This window comes from Rattus norvegicus, chromosome 1 (genome assembly GCF_036323735.1).
Source record: "Rattus norvegicus strain BN/NHsdMcwi chromosome 1, GRCr8, whole genome shotgun sequence".
Classification (NCBI taxonomy): domain Eukaryota; kingdom Metazoa; phylum Chordata; class Mammalia; order Rodentia; family Muridae; genus Rattus; species Rattus norvegicus.
The window spans coordinates 124054268-124071135 of NC_086019.1; the positions used below are offsets into that span (position 1 = coordinate 124054268).

Here is a 16868-nt window from a genome sequence, read left to right on the forward strand (position 1 = left end):
ATCCAATTGGAAAAGAGATCTCATATGGGCATGCTAGGCTGTTGTTACCATGGAGAACTCTAACTGTGCTGGTGATTCACAACACACTCCCACCTCCCTGACTTCCGGGAATGAAGAAGAAGAATCAATAGTGGACGTGACAGAAAAAATGTTTTTAGCTCTTGTCTACATTTTCCAACAGAAAAACAAGTCAGTGGAATTCTGGCAGTATATTTATTTCTGGATCCTTCTGCCTCGATCCAAGCAATTTTTCAAAGCTGCTATGTTTTTTTTGAACCCTCTGACTGTGGCATTATTCTGAAAAATTTGGCTTCTTGTTAACTAATTGTGTTGTGCCTGCTTTTCACTCTCCTATTGCTTTCTTTCATGCTCTGATTAAAGCCTTTCCTCCTACAATATTATTTGATAGGTCAATAAATACAGGCTTTGGCATAATAAGTAAAATATTCCACAAATAACCTTCTCTAACTTTTTTCAATTTGATTGTGAATCTGTAATATATCCTTCATATGCACAATATTAGATGTACTCTGTGTAGTAAATCATGTTTGTATGCTGAGGATGTTGCCAATAATACATGGAGTATGGTACAGTATAAAGAGTACTTTGTAATAGGCCATGACAGTCTCTGATACATATACAGTCATAAGGTTTTTACTGTTGCAAGGAACAGCTGAATAAAAGTAATAAAGTTTCAGAAATATACAGGATATACCTCAGACACATGAACTCCTGATCTCTAAAGACAGTTCATATAACAGGAAAATCAAGGGTCTCAAGTTATCCACTAGTGCAAGTAAGCAGGTAAATTTCTGTATCTGTTTCTCTTTTGTACAATATACCAAGGTGGAGCTTTTCCTGAGATGATGTATTGATTTCCCTAAATTTCACATGACTCCTCTGAACAGGTACTTAGCAATGAACTGAAATGAATAACAAGTATGATAATAATGCTTGTATATTAAAAATAAAATAACACTATAAACAACTGTTTAATTGTTGATTGAGTTTTGCCATTAATGGTTACATGCTACAGGTATTGCTGCTTGACAAATTCTTCATTTTGGGATATAGATATCTGTGTCTGTTAATTACATTTCGATTTTTCACAGACCCATTAGTGGTACGGTGCGGACATTTGGTGCTACAGCAGTTCTCAATGTGGCTGACCTAAAAATTTCAAAATATCCGAGATCCATAATCTCTGTCACAAGCTGAGGCTTGAATATTGTAACTTCTTTTCAGAAGAAACTGCCCAGCATGACTGAGGCAAAGATTACCCTTCAAAATCTGATAGCTGAATTTCACATGTGTTGTCAGTGCCTGTACATGAACTATGAACCAAGCCTTAAGAGCATGGAGGCTATGAAACAAACAATCAGTTCAATAGCAGCTTTCCAATTGCTCTGCCTCCTGTCCGTTACAGAAGCACTGTTCTTTTATTTTACACCATTCAGTCGGGCTTTGGTTATACCCAGGACCAGATTAGTCCTGGAATATAACCAGCAGCCTGACTGATCAGATCTCTCCGTGCAGACAAATTTATATGCTTTCCTTACCTCTGATTGCTGGAAATTCTGTATTCAAATAGAGAATGGAATTTGATCCAATCAGTAGAGAGATTCATACGTAGGCATGGGCATCCTAGGTTACTGTTACCTTGGAGATCTCCATCCGTGCTGGTGATTCATACCGCACTCCCCCCTCCGTGACTTCCGGAAATGAAGAAGAACCGACAGTGGATGGCAGAAAAAAATATTTTTACCTTTTGTCTACATTATCCATAAAGAAAAAGCAAGTCAGTGGAATGCTGCCAATGTATTTATTTCTAGGTACTGCCTCCTATTTCCACAAGTTTGCCAGAGCTGTGATATTTCTTTTTTAACCCAATATCTGGGACATTATTATGGCAATTTTTGCTTCTTGCTAACTAATTGTGTTGTGCCTGCATCTGCTACCCCAGTTACTTTTGTAGTATGCTCTGATCATAGCATTTCCTAGTGAAATAATATTTAATAGTTTAACTTCAAACATGTTTTGAAATACTAAGTGCAATATTTCACTCAAAATTCTCCACCCTGGCTGGTGCAAAGATTTCAACATATCAGACATTACATACTCTCTGTCAAGACATGAAGCTTTAATTTTGTATCTTCTTTGCAGAAGACACTGTCCAGGATCACTGAGGCAAAGATTACTTTCAAAATCTGATACCTGAATTTCACATATGGTGACATTCACTGTACAGGAACTTTGAGGCAAGGAATGAGAACACGGAAACTCTGAAACAAACTGTCAATTTCTTTGCAACTTTCTACATGCTGTGTTTCTGGTCAGTTACAAAGCACTCTTCCTTTTATTTTACAACATACAGAGAAGCTTTGGTTATACACAGGATGGCATGAGTCCTGGAATATAACCAGTAGCCTGAGTAATCAGGTCTGTACCTGAGGATGAATTTATTTGCTTTCCTTGCATCTGATTGCTGGAGATCCTGAATTAAAATTGAGAATGGAATTAGATCCAGTTAGCAGAGAGATGTCCTATGTAGGCTGCTATTTCCTTGGAGATCTCCATCATAGCAGCTGATTCATATTACACATAAAATAATCGCCAGTGGATGCCAGAAAAATGTGTTTACCTTCTCTCTCCATTAAGCCACAGAATAACAAGTCAGTGGAACACTGGAAATGTATTTATTCCTGGATCCTGGAGCCTTGATTCAAGTACTTTTCGAGAGCTGCTATAGGTCTTTCTTAGCCTGCTGACTGTCACATATTTCTGACAATATTTTCTTTTTCTTAACTAATGGTATTGTGTATGCATCTCCTTCTCCAATTGTTTTTGTCTTATGCTCTGATTATACCCATTTCTAGTACAATAATATTTAATAGTTTATCCTCAAGCATGTTTTGGTATATTAAGTGCAATCTAAATACCCTTTTCCACCTGTACTCAGTTGACATGGTTGTCTGCAATGTCTAGTCGTGTGCACAATATTAAGGAGAATTCAATATTGTAGGTGATGTTTGTACATTTTTGATGTCCACAACAATACATGGAGAGTCAGGTAATATAAAATGTATCTCTAAATAGACCATGAGAATCTGTAAAGCATATACTCATGCAAGGTCTTTCCTACTGCCAAGAATAGATGAATCAAAGAAAGACAAATTCATAAATATCCATTTTATGCCACGCAAACCAGATCTCTGGATCTATAAGGACAGCAAAAATTATAAGAAAATTATAGGTCTCTAGTTATCCACTAGTTCATGCTCACAATATAAATTACTATGCCTTTTTCTCATTTATACAGTATGTAATACCTAGCTGGAGATCTTCCTGAGATGATTCATAACTTTCCCCAAAGTGCATATGTCACCTCTTAACAGGTACTTAGCAATGATCTGAAATGGAAACACAAGTGTGCTAAAGGTCCTAGTAAATTAAAAATAAAATAATACTATAAACAACCATTGATTTGACTTTGTTTTGACATTAATGGCAACATACAGCTCACATTACTCCCCCAGGATTCATTTATTTTTGGAAGGTTTTATGGTTATCTGTTTCTTTTAATTACATCTTGCATTTTCAGAGACGCCATGATGGTGTGGTGAAGACATTTGATGCCACAGCAGTTCTCATAGTGGTGGATTTAAAGATTTCAAAACATCAGACATTCCATAGTCACTGGCACAAGCAGACGATTGAATATTATATGGTCTTTGCAGAAGACACTCCCCAGAATGACTGAGGCAAAGATACCGTTCAAAATCTGATACCAGAATTTCACATGAGATGACAATTCCTGTTCAGGAACTTGAGCCAAGGAATCAGAGAACAGAACTCTGAAACAGACAATCATTTTCTTTGCAACTTTCCACTTTTTCTCTCTCCTGGCAGTTATAGACCCATTCTTCCTTTTATTTCACACCATTGAGTCGGACTTTGGTTATACCTAGAACTGGACAATTCCTGGAATATAACCATCAATTCTGAATCTGCAGATGAATTTATTTCTTTCCTCGCAACTTATTGCTGGTGAATCTGCATTCATATAAAGAATGGAATTAGATCCAATTAGAAGAGAGCACAGGAATGTGAGTCTGCTGTAGCCTTGGAGATCTCCATATGTGCTGGGTAATTCATACCACACTTGCCCCTCCCTGTCGTCCTGGAATAGAATATTTGATAGTGGATGGTAGAAAAAATGTTTTAATTTCAGTCTCCATTAACAGAAAAACAAGTCAGTGGAACACTGGCAATGAATTTATTTCTGGATCCTGCTGCCTCGATCAAAGCAATTTGTCAGAGCTGCACTATTTCTTTTTTAAACCACTGAGTGTGACATTTTTCTGGCAATTTTTGCTTTTTGCTAATTAGTTGTGTTATACCTGCATCTCCCTGTCCAATTGCTTTTGTAATAAGCTCTGAGTATAGCCTTTCCTAGTACAATAATATTTTAACCTCAAACATGTTTTAGAATGCTAAGGGCAATAATATATTCATAAACTTCTCCACCTGTATTCAGTTTGTTGTGAGTTTCTAATTTCACCTTCTTGTACACAATATTAAGGAGAATTCAATGTTGAAAATGATGTTTGTATGCTGTGGGTATCTTGAACAGTTCATGGTGTATGGGATAATATAAAATATATTTGTAAATAGAAATGAGAGTTTGTGATGCATGTACTGATGTAATGTGCTTACTACTGACAGGAATAGCTGAATAAAAGTAATACTCTTTCATTAATATACAGGATAAGCCACAGAGTCCTGATCTACGGCTATATTAAAATAGTGCAAATTACAGGAACACTATAGCTCTCTGTGTCTCCTCTATTGCAAGGTCATGATATAAACTACTGTGTCTTTTTCTCTTTTATACAGTATGTAATACCAAGGTGGAGATCTTCCTGAGATGATGTATTCATATCCCCCAAGTGCACACAACTCCTCTGAACAGGTACTTAGCAATGAACTAAAATGGAAGAATGAACACGCTAAAGATTCTAGTAAATTAACAATAATATATTACTATAAACAACTGTTGAATTAATTTTGTTTTGCCAAAATGGTAAAATGGTACCAGCAAAAGTGCCCCAAGAGTGCTTCATTTTTGGATATGGATATCTGTGCCTGCTAATTACTTCTGGAATTTTTAGAGACCCACGGTTGTATGGTGAGGACATTTGGTGCCACAGCAGTTTGAAAAGTGGGTGAGAGAAATATTTGAATATGAGAAATTGCATAGTCTGTGTCATAAGGTGAAGATTGAATATTGCCTCTTCTTTGCAAAGAAACTGCCCAGCATGACTCAGTCAAAGATTTCCCTTCAAATTCTGTAACCTGAATTTCATGTGTTGTGACAGTCCCTCTCTGGGAACCAAGAGCCAAAAATTCTTAGCATAGAGGGAAAAAAAAGGAAGCAGAGTCTCTGCAGCTGTCACTGCTCCCTGTCAGTAAAGAAGTCGTCTTCCTGTACAGCCCCATACAGTTGGGCTTTGGGTACACCCAGGACCAGATAAGTCCTGGATTCAGCCAGGAGCCTGACTGCCCAAATTTATCCCTGCAGACAAATGTATTTGCTTTCCTTGTGTCTGGTTGATGGAGTTTGGTTATTCAAATATAGATTTGAATCAGATCCAATCAGGAGAGAGATCTCATATATAGGCACGGACATCAAAGCCTGCTGTAATTTTGCGTTCTACATCTATGCTGCTGATTCATACTCACACTCTCCTCCCTGTGTACGCTTAGGGAAGCAGAAATATTGAAGGTGGATGGCAAGAAAAACTGTATTTTCCTGTTTCTCTAAATATTGATCAAGAAAAAACATGACTGTGGAACCCTAGGCACCTTCCTATTGTTCTGACCCCTTCTGCCTATATTGAAGGAGTTTGGCAGAAGAGCTCTGATTCTTTTTGAGCCCACTGACTGTGATATTTATCTTACAATACTTTCTGTGTGCTGAATAATTGAGATATGCCTGTGTCTGGTTTCCCAATTGCTTCTGCTGTACGCTCTAATTCTAGACTTTCCAACAAAAATATATTCTAATAGTGTACCCTGAAAAGAGATGTATAACACCAAGTGCAATGCTCTGCCGATGCCCAGCTCAGTATATCGTCAATTTGCATGTGGGCTGGAATGTCTCCTACATCTGAACAATATGAACTGCAATTCAGTGTTAAATGATGTTTATATGCTGTGAATATTCTCAACAAAATGTTGTTTTTGTGTATATTTAGTGTATGGTTATTAGTCTCCATGCAATTTATTGACACATATAGAACAATAAGGTGATTAAGACTCTCAGGAATATCTGAATCAAAGTACTTCAGTTTCAAAAATATCCAGTATATTCCAAAGAAAACTGATCTCTAAAGACAGAATTCAAATACTAGGAAAAACATAGTTCTAGAGGTATCTTCAAATACAAGGTCAAAGTTAAAATTGCAGTGATCATTTTTTTTTCTTTTACTGGATGTATTAAAACGTTGAGATCATCAAAATATTATGTACCCATTTCTGAAAAATTTCATGACACTTTGAATTGATAGTTAATAAAAAAACTCCCTTGGTCATATTATCACCTAATAAATTTAGAAATTGAAAAGAGTAACAGTATTAACAATGGTTGTACTGATGGACGTCTTTTGCCAATATTGGCAACAAGCTACAAACATCACTGTCCCAAGAGTGCAGTGTTTCTGTGTATGGTAGGATCAGTCTTCAAATTTTTCATAAGCTCCATGGTGGATTGTTGAGGACATTTGCTGCCACAGAACTTCTCACACTGGATGGTGTAAAGATTAGAAAATATCAGAAATTCCATAGTCTCTGACACAAGCTGAAGATTGAATCTTATTTCTTCTTTGCAGACAACACTACAAAGCATGACTGAGGCAGAGATTTCCCTTAAATACCTGATACCTGAGTTCGACATATGGTGACAGTCCCTGTACCAGAACTATGAGCCACCGATTCAGAGCATGGATACTATGAAATAAATAATCAGTTTCTTTGCAGATTTCCAATTGCTCTCTCTCCTGTCATTTACAGAAGCATCCTTCCTTTTATTTAACACTGTGCCGTCAGGGTTTGGTTATTTCCAGGGTCACACAAGTCCTGGAATAGAACCTGTAGCCTGATTGATAATCCTGTCCCTGCAGACAAATTTATTTGCTTTAGCTGGGTCTGATTGGTGGATATTTTTCATTCAAATAGAGAAGGGAATCAGTTCCAAATACAAGAAAGTATCTGGACATGGTCATGTATGGCTATGGTAAACATGGGCATCTCTAAGTATGCTGCTAATTCACACTACTCGCCAACCTCTTCGCTTCCCAGATTAAAGTAGAAGGTACGTTATTGGATTGCAGAAAAAAAAATTGTTTCTACCTTCCCCTTGTATTACTCCACAAAAGAAAAGTCAGTGGAACTCCAGAATGTATTTATTTCTGAATCCTACTACCTCGATTCAAGAAATTTATCAGAGCTGCTGTATTTCTTTTCAAACTTACAGACTGTGATATTATTCTGACAAATGTTGCTTCCCTCTAACTGTGTTGTATCTACATCTCTGTCCCCAAATGCTATTGGTGTATGCTCTGTGTATACCCTTTCCTAGAAAAATAATATTTAAATAATCTATTAAATATTAAATATAAACTCCAACATGTTTTGGAATATGTTGTGCATTATTTTACTCGTAAAACCTCCACCAGTATTCAGTTTGCTTGTAAGCCTGGGATGTCTTTTTCATATGTACAATACGAAGGAGAATTCAGTGTGGGTATGCTGTGGACACCCATAAAATTACATGGTGTATGGGATGATATAAAGTGCATTTCCAAATAGTCCATGAGGGTTTCTGAAATATATGCAGTTGTACAATGTTTATTACTGCCAGGAAAAGCTGATTCAAAGTAATATATTTTCCTAAATCTCCAGTATATACCACAGGCAGCTGATATCCTGATTTCTAATGAAAATGCAAATAACAGATTAATCATAGGTCTCTTGTATCTATTAGTGTGAAGTCACAATGTAAATTACTGAGTGCTTCTCTTTTTTATACAGTATGTAATGTCGAGGTGGAGAATTTCCTGACAGGATGAATGGATTACTGTAAATTGCACAAGATTCCTCTGAACAGGTTCCTCACAGTGACCTGAAATTGAAGAAGCATGCTAAAGATTCTAGTAAATTAAATATAAAATAACACTACAAACAACTGTTGAATTGTTGATAGTGTTTAGACATAAATGGTTACATGCTGACATCATTAATACCCCGGGAGTGCTACATATTTGGACATGGATTTCTGTTTGTGTTATTTACATCTGGATTTTTCAGAGATCCACTGGTGTTATGGGAAAGACATTTGGTGCCACAGCAGTTCTCACAGTGCTTGATGTAAGATTTCAAAGTGTCAGAAATTCCATAGTCACTGTCACAAGCTAAAGATTGCATTTTTTAGCTTTTTTGAAGGAAACACAGCCCAGTATGAATGAAGAAGTGATTACCCTTCAAATTCAGATACCTGAAATTGACATGTGGTGGCAGTACATGTATGGAAACTATGAGCCAAGGATTCAGAGCACAGAGGCTACAAAACAATAAGTTTCTCTGCAGCTTTCCACTTGCTCTGTCTCCTGAAGGTTGCAGACTCATTCTTACTTTTATTTAACAGTCGGGCTTTGGTTATACCTAGGACAGATAAGTCCTGGAATATAACCAGCAGCCTGACTGATCAGATCTCTCCCCACAGACAAATTTGTATGCTTTCCTTGCCTCTGATTGCAGGAGATTCTGTATTCAAATAGAGAAGGGAATTAGATCCAATTGGAACAGAGATCTCCTATGTAGACATGCGCATGCTAGGCTGCTGTTACTTTGGAGATATCCATCCGTGCTGGTGATTCATACCGCACTCCCACCTCCCTGGCTTCCGGAAATGAAGTAGAATATCAATAGTGGATGGCAGAATAAAATTATTTTTATGTTTTCTGTACATTATCCAAAAAAAATAAAAAACCAAGTCAGTGGAATGCTGCCAATGTATTTATTTCTGTATACTGAAGTCTGAATCCACCAATTTGCGGATGTTATATTTCTTTTTTAACCAACTGACTGTGACATTATTCTGGCAATTTTTGCTTCTTGCTAATTAACTGTGTTGTGCCTGCATCTCTCTCCCCAATTACATTTGTTGTATGCTCTGATTATAACCTTTCCTTGTACAGTAATATTTTAGAGTTTAACCTCAAACAGGTTTTGAAGTACTAAGTGCAATATTTCACTCATAAATTGTTCTACCCTTATTCAATGTACATATGAGGCTGGAATGTCTAATTCATATGCATAACATTACGACAATTCAGTGTTGGAAATGATGCTTGTATGGTATGGATATCTCCATAAAAACATGGTGTGTGGGATAATATAAAGTGTATTTGTAAATACACCCATGAGAGATTCTGCTGAATATACAGTGGAAGGTGTTTAAAACTGCCAGGATTAGCTGAATCAAAGTAATACATTTTCATAAAAATCCAGAATATACCACAGACTCCTGATCTCTTGATTTCTAAAGACAATTCAAATAACAAGAAAAGCATAGGTCTCTAGATATCCAATATTGGAAGGTCACAATGTTAATTTCTGTGTCTGATTCTCTGTTGCACAATATTGAACACCAAGGTGGAGATCTTCCTGAGATGACGTATTGATTTGCTTTAAGTGACATGATTCCTCTGTACAGGTACTTAGCAATGAACTGAATTGGAAGGACAATCATGCTCAAGATTCTAGTAAATTAAAAATTAAGTAACACTATAATCAACTATTGGATTGATGATTCTGCTTTTCCACTAATGGTAAAATGGTACTAGCATTTCTGCTCCAAGAGTGCTTTATTTTTTGATATTGATATCTGTTCCTGTTTATTATATTTGGATTTTTCAGAGACCATCATTTGGTTAATGTAATGACATTTGTTTCCTCAGCAGTTCTCAAAGTGGCTGGTGTAAAGATTTCAACATATCAGACATTCCATAGTCTCTGTCAGAACATGACACTTGAATTTTGTATCTTCTTTGCAGAAGATACTTCCCAGCATCACTGAGGCAAAGATTACCTTTAAAATCTGATACCTGAATTTCACATATGGTGACATTCACTGTGCAGGAACTATGAACCAAGGAATGAGAACACGGAAAGTCTGAAACAAACAGTCCCTTTCTTTGCAGCTTTCTACTTGCTCTGTCTCCTGTCAGTTACAAAAGCACTCTTCCTTTTATTTAACAACATACAGACAGTGTTTGGTTATACGCAGGAATGTAACCAGTAGCCTGAGTAATTAGATCTGTCCCTAAAGACAAATTTATTTGCTCTCCTAGCATCTGATTGTTGGAGATTCCATATTCAAATAGAGAATGGAATTAGATCCAATTAGCAGAGATATGTCACATGTAGGCTGCTGTTACCTTGAAGATCTCCATCAGTATGGCAGATCCATACCACACTAGCAACTCCATGGCTTCCCAGAATGAAGCAGAACAATCGATAGTGAATAGCAAAAATTTTTTTTCATTGTCTCTCCATTAAGCAACAGAAAAACTAGTCACTATTGCTCAGGGAATGTATTTATCCCTGGATCCTGCAGTCTTAATTCAAATACTTTGTCAGAGCTGCAATATTTCTTTTTGAACCCTCTGACTGTGGCATTATTCTGGATATGTTTGCTGCCTTCTAACTAATTGTGTTGTGTCTGCCTCTCCCTCCCTAATTGCTTTTGTTGTAAGCTCTGGTTATATCCTTTCCTTGTACAATAATATTTAATAGTTTAATCTCAAGCAGGTCTTGGAATACTAAGTGCAGTATTCTACTCATACCCTTCTCTGCCTGTATTCAGTTTGCATGTGCTTCTACAATATCTATTCATGTGCACAATATTACGTGAATTCAGTGTTGTGTAGGTGATGTTTTATGCTGTGGATGGTGCGTGAGATAATGTTGAATGTATTTGTAAATAGACCATGAGTAATGCATATACTGATATAAGGTGTTTACTAATGCCAGGAATAGCTGAATCAAAGTAATACAGTTTCACAAATATCCAGGGTATACCACAGAGACCTTACCTACTGACCTCTTAAGACAGTGCAAATTACAGGAAAAGCATAGGTCTCTATGTATCCTCTATTGCAAGGTCACAATATAAATTACTGTGTCTGCTTCTCTTTTATACACTATGTAATACCAAGGTGGAGAGTTTCCTGAGATGATGTATTAATTTTCCCAAAGTGCACACAACTCTACTGAACAGGAACTTAGCAATGAACTGAAATGGAAAAACAAGCATGCTAAAGATTCTAGTAAATTAAAAATAAAACAATACTATAAACAACAGTTAAATTGGTTTTGTTTTGCCATTAATGGTAACATGGTACCAGCATTACATCCCTAAGTGTGCTACAATTTTAGATATGGATAACTGTGAAAGTTAATTAGTTCTGGTATTTTCAGATACTCCATGGTGATATGGTGAGGATATTTGATGCCATAGCAGTTCTAACAGTGGGTGATGTAAAGATTTGAACACCAGAAATTTCATAACCTCTGTCACAAGCTGTAGCTTGAATCTTGTATCATCTTTGCAGAAGACAGTACCCTTCAAATTCCGATACCTGTTGTCACAGTCCCTGTCTGGGAACCAGGAGCCGAAGATTGTGTGCATGGAGAAAAATAAATAAAGAAACTATAGTCTCCATAGCTTTCCACTGTCATTGCTCCCTGTCACTTACAAAAGTAGTCTTCCTTTATAGCACCATACAGTAATGCTTTGTGTATACTCAGGATCACATAAGTCCTGGAATATAGCCAATAGCCTGACTGATCAAATCTGTCCCTGCAGACAAATTTATCTGCTTTCCTTATATCTAATAGTGTAACTATTTTCTAATAGTGTATCCTGAAAAGAGATGTTTAATACTAAGTGCAATGCTCTGTCCGTGCCCTGTTCAAGATATAGTAAATTAATATGTAAGCTGGAATGTCTCCTACATCTGAACAATATGAACTGCAATTCATTGTTGAAAATGATGTTTATATGCTGTGAATATTTGCAGCAAAAATGCTGTGTTTTTATATATTTACTGTATGGTTATTAATAGGCCAGGACATTTATTAACACATATACAGCAGTAAGGTGATTGTGACTCTCTGTAATATATGAATCAAAGTAATTCAGTTTCATAAATATCCAGGATATACCAAAGAAAACTTATCTCTAAAGACAGAATGCAAATACCAGGAAGATCAGAGGTCTAGAGGTATCTTCAAATAAAAGGTCACAATGTAAATTACAGTGATCATTTTTTTTTCTTTTACTGGATGTATTACAAAGTTGAGATCATCAAAATATGAAGTATTTATTTCCATAAAATTTCATGACACTTTGAATTGATACTTAGCAAAATACTCCCTTGTCAAAATTATCACCTAATAAATTTAGAAATTGAAAGGAGTAACAGCATTAAAAATGGTTGTATTGATGGATGTCTTTTGCCATTAATGGCAACCAGCTACAAACATCCCTGTCCCAAGAGTGCTGTGTTTCTGTGTATGGGAGGATCTGTCTTCAGAATTTTCATAAGCTCCATGGTGGATTGTTGAGGACATTTGCTGCCACAGCACTTCTCACAGTGCCCGATAAAGATTAGAAAATATCAGAAATTCCATAGTCTCTGTCACAAGCTGAAGATTGAACCTTGTTTCTTCTTTGCAGACAACACTGCACAGCATGTTTGAGGCAGAGATTTCCCTTAAAAATCTGATATCTGAGTTTGACATGTGGTAACAGTCCCTGTACCAGAACTATGAGCCACCGATTCAGAGCATGGAAACTATGAAATAAACAACCACTTTCTTTGCAGATTTCCAATTGCTTTGTCTCCTGTCATTTACAGAAGCACTCTTCCTTTTATTTAACACTGTGCAGTCAGGGTTTGGTTATTTCCAGGGCCAGACAAGTCTTGGAATATAACCTGTAGCCTGATTGATAATCCTGTCCCTGCAGATAAATTTATTTGCTTTACCTATGTCTGATTCATGGATAATTTTAATTCAAATAGAGAATGGAATCAGTTCCAATTATAAGAAAGATTACATATCTAGGCATGGGCATGCAAATCTGTTGTAAACATGAATATCTCCATCTGTGCTTGTAATTCATACTACATTCCTACCTCTTGGCTTCCCAGATTGAAGTAGAATATGAGATATTGGATGGCAGAAAAAAATTGTGTCTAACATCCCTTTGCATTACCTAACAAAAAAAGTCAGTGGAACTCTGGGAATGTATTTATTTCTGGATATTGCTGTCTCAATCCAAGAAATTTATCAGAGCTGGTATATTTGTTTTTGAACTTACAGACTGTGACACTCTTCTGTTAAATTTTGCTTCCTTCTAACTAATTGTTTTGTATCTGCATCTCCATCCCCAATTGTTTTTGGTTTATACTCTGTAAATACCCTTTCCTAGTACAATAATATCTAATATTTTAACCTCAAATAGGTTTTAGAATATGAAGTACAATATTTCACACATAAACTTCTCCATCTGTATTCAGTTTGCCTGTGAGCCTGGAAGGTCTCTTTCATATGCACACTATGAAGGGGAATTCAGTGTACGAAATGTTGTTTGTATGCTATGGAAATCCTGAAAAATACATGGTGTGTGAGATAATATTTAATGCATTATGAAATAAGCCATCGCATTTTCTGAAATATATACAGCTGTAGGGTGTTTACTACTGCCAGGAGTAGTCAAATCAAAGTAATACAGTTTCATGAAAATCCAGTATATATCACAGACTCCTGATCTCCTGATTTCTAACAACAATGCAAATAGCAAGGTAATCATAGGTCTCTCAGTATCTATTAGTGCAAGGTCACAATATAAATAACTGTGAGCTTCTCTCTTTTAAGCATTATGTAATACCGAGGTGAGACCTTATTGACATCATGTATGGATTACCCTAAAATGCACATGATTCCTCTGAACAGGTATTTAGCAGTGACCTGAAATGGAAGAAGAAGCATGCTAAAAATTCTTGTAAATTAAAAATAAAATAACACTATAAACAACCGTCGAATTGTTGATAGTGTTTTGACATTAAATGTAACAAGCTGCCAGCATTAATACCCAAGGAGCACTTCATGTTTGGATATGGATATCTGTGTCTGCTAATTACATCTTGATTTTCAGAGACCCAGTGGTGGTATGGGAAGGATATTTGGTGCCACAGCAGTTCATACAATGACTGATGTAAAGATTTCAAAATATCAGACATTGCATTGTCACCGCCACAAGAGGGTTGAATTTTGTATCTTCTTTGCAGAAAACACTGCCCAGCATTACTGAAGAAAAGCCTACCCTTCAAATTCTGATACCTGAATTTGACATGTGGTGACAGTACATGTACGGAAACTATGAGCCAAGGATTCAAAGCATGGAAGCTATGAAACAATCAGTTTCTTTGCAGCTTTCCACTTGCTCTGTCTCCTGAAAGTTACAGAAGCACTGTTCTTTTATTTAACACCATTCAGTCGGGCTTTGGTTATACCCAGGACTGGACAAGTCCTGGAATATAACCAGTAGCCTGACTGATCAGATCTTTCCCTGCAGATGAATTTATTTGCTTTCCTTGCCTCTGATTGCTGGAAATTTTGTATTCAAATAGAGAAGGGTTTTAGATCCAATTGGAACAGAGATCTCATATGTAGGCATGGGCATGCTAGGCTGCTGTTACCTTGGTGATTTCCATCTGTGCTAGTGATTCATACCACACTTCCCCCTCCCTGACTTCCGGGAATGAAGAAGAAGATGAATCGATAGTGGATGTGAGAAAAAAGTGGTTTTACCTTTTGTCTACATTATCGAACTGAAAACCAAGTCAGTGGAATGCTGGCAGTGTATTTATTTCTCCATCCTGCTGCCTTGATCTAAGCAATTTGTCAGAGCTGCTATGTTTCGTTTTGAACCCATTGACTGTGACATTATTCTGGAAATTTTTGCTTCTTACTAACTAATTATGTTGTGCCTGCATCTGCCTCCCCAATTGCTTTTGTTTTATGCTCTGATTATAGCCTTTCCTAATACAATAATATTTAATAGTTTAACATCAAATCAGCGTTGGAATATTAAGTGAAGTATTCCACTAATAACCTCCTCTACCTGTATTCATTTTGCATGTAAATCTGCAATGTCACCTTCATATGCACAATATTAAGGGGTATTCTGTGTAGGAAATCATGTTTCTATGCAGTGGATCTCCCCAATAATACATGGTGTGTGGTAAAATATAAAGTGTGCTTGTAAATAGGACATGATATTTTTCTGATGCATATATATTCGTAATCTATTCCTACTGCCAGGAATAGCTGAATCAATGTAATAGTTTCATAAATATCCAGGATATACGACAGACACATAATCTCCTGATCCACTAAAGACAGTTCAAATAACAGGAAAAGCATATGTCTCTAATTATCCACTAGTGCAAGGTCACCAGGTAAATTTCTGTATCTGTTTCTGTTTTGTACATTATACAAAGGTGGAGTTCTCCCTGAGGTTATGTGTTGATTTCCCTACCTTTCCCCTGACTCCTCTGAACAGGTACTTAGGAGTGAATTGAAATGAATAAGAAGCTTGCTAAAGATGCTAGAAAATTAAATGTAAAATAATACTATAAACAACTGTTGAATTATTGATTGAGTTTTGCCATTAATGGTAACATGCTACAAGTATTACTCTCTGAAGAATGCTTAATATTTGGATACAGATATCTGTGTTTGTTAATTACATCTCAATTTTTTGAGACCCAAAACTGGTATACTGGTACGGTGACGACATTTGTTGCTACAACAATTCTCAACGTGACTGAGGTAAAAATTTCAAAATACCCGATATTCCATAGTCTCTATCACAAGCTGAGGCTTGAATATTGTAACTTCTTTTCAGAAGAAACTGTCCAGCATGACTGAGGCAAAGATTATCCTTCAAAATCTGATAGCTGAATTTCACATGTGTTGACAGTGCCTGTACATGAACTATGAACCAAGCATTAAGAGCATGGAGGCTATGAAACAAACAATCAGTTTAATAGCAGCTTTCCAATTGCTCTGTCTCCTGTCCGTTTCAGAAGCACTGTTCTTTTATTTAACACCATTCAGTCGGGCTTTGGTTATACCCAGGACCAGATTAGTCCTGGAATATAACCAGCAGCCTGACTGATCAGATCTCTCCTTGCAGACAAATTTATTTGCTTTCCTTACCTCTGATTGCTGGAAATTCTGTATTCAAATAGAGAATGGAATTTGATCCAATCAGAAGAGAGATTCATACGTAGGCATGGGCATGCTAGGCTACTGTTACCTTGGAGATCTCCATCCATGCTGGTGATTCATACCACACTCCCCCTCCTGACTTCCGGGAATGAAGAAGAAGAATCGACAGTGGATGGAAGCAAATAATATTTTTACTTTTGTCTACGTTATCCATCAGAAAACACGCCAGTGGAACACTGGATATGTATTTATTTCTGGATCCTGCTGCCTCGATCCAAGCAATTTGTCAGAGATGCTATATTTCTTTTTTTTTTTAATTTTTCCCCATTTTTATTAAATTGGGTATTTCTTATTTGCATTTCAAATGTTATTCCCTTTCCCGGTTTCCAGGTCAACATCCCCCCTCTCCCTCCTCTTGGATATAGGTGTTCCCCTCCCCATTCTCCCCCCATTACAGCCTTCCTCCTAACAATCCTGTTCACAGGAGGTCCATCCTTGGCAGG

At 36.7% G+C, this 16868-nt stretch overlaps 1 long non-coding RNA gene across 5 annotated transcripts; it reads left to right on the plus strand.

Annotated features, from left to right (window-relative positions):
* The first annotated feature begins 1637 nt into the window (after positions 1 to 1637).
* LOC102555775 (uncharacterized) lies at positions 1638 to 7046 on the plus strand. Of its 5 annotated transcripts, none has more exons than XR_010060308.1 (5): positions 1654 to 1832; positions 2164 to 2332; positions 3602 to 4146; positions 4897 to 4972; positions 6891 to 7046. It is a non-coding gene; the product is annotated as an uncharacterized LOC102555775 (long non-coding RNA). The 5 variants fall into 5 exon arrangements; XR_010060311.1 differs by having other exon boundaries at positions 3602 to 4106; XR_005499130.2 differs by lacking the exon at positions 3602 to 4146.
* The last annotated feature ends 9822 nt before the right edge of the window (positions 7047 to 16868 follow it).